The sequence below is a fragment of the Equus asinus genome, chromosome 1 (genome assembly GCF_041296235.1).
Source record: "Equus asinus isolate D_3611 breed Donkey chromosome 1, EquAss-T2T_v2, whole genome shotgun sequence".
Lineage (NCBI taxonomy): Eukaryota > Metazoa > Chordata > Mammalia > Perissodactyla > Equidae > Equus > Equus asinus.
In genome coordinates this window covers 148,860,542-148,866,541 of record NC_091790.1, presented here as the reverse complement: position 1 = coordinate 148,866,541, position 6,000 = coordinate 148,860,542, and the positions used below count along the sequence as shown (strand labels likewise).

At 45.3% G+C, this 6,000-nt stretch overlaps 1 pseudogene; it reads right to left on the bottom strand.

The window, feature by feature from the left end:
- Positions 1-710: 710 nt before the first annotated feature.
- Positions 711-3,630, bottom strand: LOC106824323 (splicing factor YJU2 pseudogene; annotated as a pseudogene).
- Positions 3,631-6,000: the final 2,370 nt, after the last annotated feature.

Here is a 6,000-nt window from a genome sequence, read left to right as displayed (position 1 = left end):
GTCCTGACATCGGTTCACCTACATTGAACCCAGCATATATGGGGTTAAAACCAAAAACATTCGGCTCCCTGCTTCTTTAGCTACACTCATATGTTAAGTATCTGTCTCTTAACCTTTGACTCCCCAAGCTTTACAACCAAATAGAAGTTACAAATTGTTCAAGTCCAGGTAGCCTGGCATTGGACTCACATTAAAGTTTTAGCTAATCATGCGTCCTTGAAGTCTGCCCCAGGAAAACTGGTGTCTAGAGGATATCAGAAAACTGAGGCTTCCCAGACCTCAACTCCTTGGCTCCCTGACACTAGAAACCACCATCCATTATGAAGGCAAGACAGCCAAGGACGCCCACCAGCAATCATCCTGTCTTACCATTCCCCTCTCCCTGCAAGCAGCCAATCAAGGCCAAACACAGGCTGGCGGGAAAATGCCCACTAGCAACGCTATATGTTCCCCCCCACCCGGCCACCTAAAACCCCAAGTAAAAACCCTTGCTTGTAGCTTTTCCAGGAGTTTGGGATTTCAGCATTAGTTACCCATTCTCCTTGCTCAGCACTTGCAATAATAAAGTCCTACTTTCTTCCACTGCACCTGGTGGCAGAGATTGGCTTGCTGTGCAACAGGTAACCAAACTCACTTCAGGATCGATATCAATTTCATAATGAAAAATTGGCCAATTCATGAGAAAGATATAACGATCATAGGTTTAGGCATTTAATAACAGAGCTTCTAGATACATGAAGCAAAACTGGTCAAATTAAACAGAGAAATGTACACTTTACAATCAGGGTTGATTTTAATACCCCTTTCTCAGCAGTTGATACAACTACTGGGCAAAGAAGTCATTAAAGGCAGACGCTCTGAACACCACCATCAGTGATATTTATAGAACACTCTGCCCAACAACTGCAGAGTCCACATTATTTTCCAGTGCACATGGGATATTCATCAAGATAGACCATATGCTGGGCTATAAAACAAGTCTCAATAAATTTAAAAGCTTTGAAATCATACTGCATATTTCTCTAACCATTGTGAAATTAAACTAGAAAGCAATAACAACGTTAGAAAAAATCAAATATCCGGAAATTTTAAACTGTACTTGTAAATAGTCCATGGGCCATTGTCATAATTCATATATTTCAGAAGTTGTTCAGTACTCACATGCTATGATGTGAAATGTTTTTTTTCCCCGGCAGCATCCTTTTACTGGCTCTGGACAGTTTTGTGGCAGGAAGAGATGGAGCCAACCAGGGGTGGATGGGCTCACCCATCCGCCCAAAACATGGCTGACATCTCAAGGACTGTTCAAGACAGGACTTCAAATGCCTGCCAGAAGCTCAGCGCTGCTCCAGGGATGTTGCAGCCCTGAACTAGGTGCCAGGTAGGGGCCAGAGTGAGTTGGGGACCCTGAGATCCCAGAGGACTAACTGGGTGGGGTGACAGGAGAGAAACCCAGTCCCTAGGCTGAAGCCCTTGCTGGCCCCACTGGTTGGAGGGCTTCATGCTTGTCCAGTCGTGGCTGTGGTTGGTGCCAAGGCCTCCTGCCCCCACTGGCTGGAGCTAGACGTGTGACCCTTGCCCCAGGGAAGGGCCTGGGCGGTGGCCCCAGACAGTTGCTGCCACTGCTGTCCTCGCTGTCCGAATATGTGCCCAGCTGACTCAGGGAGGAGGTGCGGGGCGTCTGGGGTCCAGGGTCGGCAGCTTCCCGTTCTTCACGGTGCCCAGGGCGGGTGCTGCGATCCAGGTACGTTTTCTTCACCACGACCAAGTCCAATAGCTGGGGCCTGCTGCCAAGGGTGCCCACGCTCCTCTCCCATTTCTCCACTTTCCTCTTAGCCTTTGGGGCCTCCTCCAGGATGGAGATGGGATTGGGCAGGAGGGCTGACCGGGGTGGGAGCAGCATCCTCCTCCTCCGAATTGGAGTCTCCAGCAGTCTTTGTTTCCTAGCTTCTTCCCTCTAGGCCGCCACTAACTTCGTCCTCCTTCTGCTCCTGCTCCTGCCTCAGCACGGCCTCCAAGTCCACATGGGTCTGCCACTGCCCTTGAGGTCCCGCAGGTTCTTCAGAACTGTCTCCAGCTTGGAGTCCTCAGTTCGGTTCTCCAGCTCCTTCATGGGGTTGTTCAGCTCCTCGTCCTCCTGCTCCCTCTGCACCCTCTTCTCCTCGGCCTCCAGGAGCTCCTCGGCCTCCAGGAGCTCCTCGGCCTGGAAAATAGGCGTGACTCCGCTCCCTGGTGTGGTTTGTGTTTTCAGGCTCTGCCCTGAAGGTGCTCTCTGCCAGGCAGCACGCACTTGGCACAGAAGCGGAAACTGCGCAGGCCCGGCCGCCTCGCTCTGCAGCGTCTCTGAGCGCTGAACTTGTTGCCCCAGGAGGTTTGTCTTGCATGTCTTGCACCTCAGGTTGAAGGGGGGCCGTCAATGCACGCGTACTCCCGGTCTTAGGGCAGCTTGAGCACGGGGACCTTTGACCGGTCAAAGCGGGTGGGCAGCATTTGTTTAAAACTTTTTGCTCCACCTTTGCCTCCGACTTTTCTCACAAGTACAAGAAAACTGCTAGCGTTCGGTGTTCGCTGACCTTCCCTTGTACTTCCGCTGACATCACTTCCGTCGGCCTCTATTATTGGCTGTGGCGTACAAATCTTGTCTTTTTCATTGGCTCCACTGTGAAACATGCTTTGTTGTGAACGAAAGGATAGAGGCTGTATGGGCAAATAAACAGCTTAACCAAAATCCGTGGGAAAGGTTTATCGTTTGACCAACAAAAGATGAATGATCAGATATTTCATGTGCTTTGTCCACAACATTAATGTGGCATCAGAATTTTAAAATCTTTTGTTGCAAGCTAGTTAGCCTGTATGTAATCCTCCTATCTAGATTCCCATGTGCATATATACATAAAATTCATCTTTGATTTCTCTGTTCCCCCTATGTTCCTCTCTATTATCCAGAAGTCTATTCTGAGATATGTTGAAAATACTCATCTTCCAGATTCCATTGTATTTAGAAAAATTGCTGTTTGTTACTACGAAACCTGCTTGTTGATAAGCATACTAGAAAGAAGAAAAAAAACACTGGGAATCCCTTTTCACTTCATTGTTCAATAAGAAGATAAATGGGGCTGGCCCAGTGGTGCAGCGGTTAAGTGCACAGCAGCGGTTAAGTGCACACATCCTCTTTGGCAGCCGGGTTGGCTGGTTTGGATCCCTGGTGCGGACATGGCACCGCTTGGCAAGCCGTACTGTGGTAGGCGTCCCATGTATAAAGTAGAGGAAGATGGGCACAGATGTTAGCTCAGGGCCAGTCTTCCTTAGCAAAAAGAGGAGAATTGGCAGCAGTTAGCTCAGGGCTAATCTTCCTCAAAAAAAAAAAAAAAAAAAGAAGATAAAAAGTTGAGAAAAACTAGTTTTTAGAAGAACTATTACTTTTCAGGTGTTCACACGCACTTAGGAATGAGTTCATACTAGCCACCAGCTATTCCCATAGTTTGATCTGAGTCATATAGTTATAGTCTCTGGAGATGTTTTCCAGTCTCTGATCAGCCTTCAAAAACATGAAATCTACCATCTCACTAACCCCTTACCTTGTGCCAAAGCCTGGTCCTGCCTGTACTCTAATTGTCCTCCAATCCTCATGTCTTTTAGGAATGTGTTCCAAGATGGTCTAACACTTGAAGTTTAGGTCAGGCCAGTGGTTCTTAAACCTAAGTGTGCATCAGAATCACCAGGAGGGCTTGTTATAATAGATTCCTGGGTCTACCCCCAGAGCTTCTGATTTAGCATGTCTGGAGTGGATTTTGACAATTTCCATTTCTAGCTAGCTCCCAGTGATGCTGATGCTGCTGGTCTGGGGTCTACACTTAGAAAACCATTGGGTTTTCCTGTTCAAGGGAAAGGAGAATGCTAAGAGAGTTTCCAGGGTTTACTCAAAGGATTTTTTTCTATTGTAAGAATTCTAGACTGTGTGAATTGAGATGTTTCAAACCCTTGTACTTCTTAAGACTACTTTAGGATTTCAGAGGAGACAGGAGTTTGAGAAAGCTAGGTAAGAAATTTTAGAAATTCCAGCGCTTTTGAGGTTGTCTAGATCAAGGTCCCATTCTGTGGGGCTGGGTTGCTTCAACATGCCTGTTACTAAGGGATTAGAAACTATCTAGCCCAGTGGTTCTCAACGTGAGGTCACTGGACTAGCAGCAGGAGCGTGACCTTGGAACTTGTTAGAAATGCAGATCTTCAGGCCCCACCCCAGGTGTACTGAGTCTGAAACTCTGCGGCTAACAATTCATAATTAACAAGCCCTCAGGTGATTCTGATGCACACTAGAGTTTGAGAAAGGTAGATATTTTACCGTTTTGGATCTGTTCTAGGCTGGAGGGGATAGGCTGAGGGGCTCACAATTGGTCAACAACAGGTTGTCAACACCCACAATGCACTGTTATAGAGCCTGGCTAGACAAGCCTCACAAGAACGTATTATTTCTTCTTTTGGAAGCAAATAAGGGATAGTGTCAGAATCATTTTATAAATTATGAGTCCACATTTTGTTGGCTATGTTCCAGAGAATGACACAATCAATAATGATGCATTTCTATTTAGTGTATCAATCCTAATTGTTACTAAGTAGAAGTCAGGCTGTGGTTCCAACACTGTTCTTTTTAAAGAAGGTATAGGAACACATTAGGATGAATTTATGATCAACTCTTTAAAACGGAATTCTTAATGCACATTCGCTCATTGATTCATTCAAATATTTACCAAATGCCAACTTCCTACCAAGCTATGCATTGTGCTAGATGGCAATCAAAGATAGAGAGATGAGTGAAATACAACCACCTCCTTTATTGAAGACATAATCATTTGCAGAAGTCAGCACAGAAATGGATCTTAGTAACCACTTGGCCCAGTGGTTCTTTCTCAGTGTAGTCCTGACACCAGGAAGATCAGTTATTACTGAGAACTTGTCCCTAGATCTACTGAGTCAGAAACTCAGGAGGTGGGGCCAGGAGGTGGGGAGGTGCAGTCCCAATCAATTTTAAGCCTTTTGGGTGATCCTGATGCATGCTGAGATTTGAGAACAAGCAATCTAGCCGAATGATATTTTGCCTTTCTTAGGTAACAGACCACTCAGAAAATCTGATGAAAACAGAGTCTTGTATATAACTTTGGGTGGTATAAACTGTGAAGTCTCAATTTAAGGACTGATCTTGTCCACATCCTTATTTTACAATTAAGCAAAGTAAATACCAAGAGTTAAGTGACTTGCTAATTAGTTAAACATCTAATTAATGGCAGAATGGTGCCTCCAAGCTCAAGCTAACCAATTCCGAGTTCGTCTCCACTCCTCCGCTTATACAGCAGCAAAAGCAAAATGTAGAAGTACACACAATTCAAGCCACAGTAATCTATGATTTTTGAAAAATTTATCTTGCCCGTATAAGATGGGACTACTCCTTCAGAGGAGGCAGGGATGGTTTTCTTTTTTGTAATGACTACCATGAGGAAATGTGTGCCTTCCAAAACTCTCTCTGAAAAACAGATATGTGCCTAGGAATTGTTCTCTGTGCCCAAAGAGAATAGGGCAACATTTTGGCTCATTAAAAAATATTAATGTTCTCTTGTTTCCCATGTTCTTGCTGAAAGAGCTGAGTATTATTGTTGGTAGATCGACTAAGCTGCTAGGTGGACTTAATCACCTACCAGAAAGAAACTAAACACAAAGAACAACGAAATGAGGTAGAGCAAAGTTGAGTAAGAGAAGGCGTGAACAAAACAATGCTATGTGCATTCATTGCAAACACAGGTAAAATGAACCTGTGCTGTCAGAACTCAGGAGAGTGATGTGCCTTGAGGAGGCAGAGGTGGGGAGGGGCATACGTGGGCTTCAGGGACTCAGCTAATGTTCACTTTCTTATGATTGCTGGTTACACAGGTGTGCTGTTTCTAGTCAAGCCATAGACTATGCATTTTCCTTTGTTTCACATCAGTAAAACACTTCTACACACAAAAC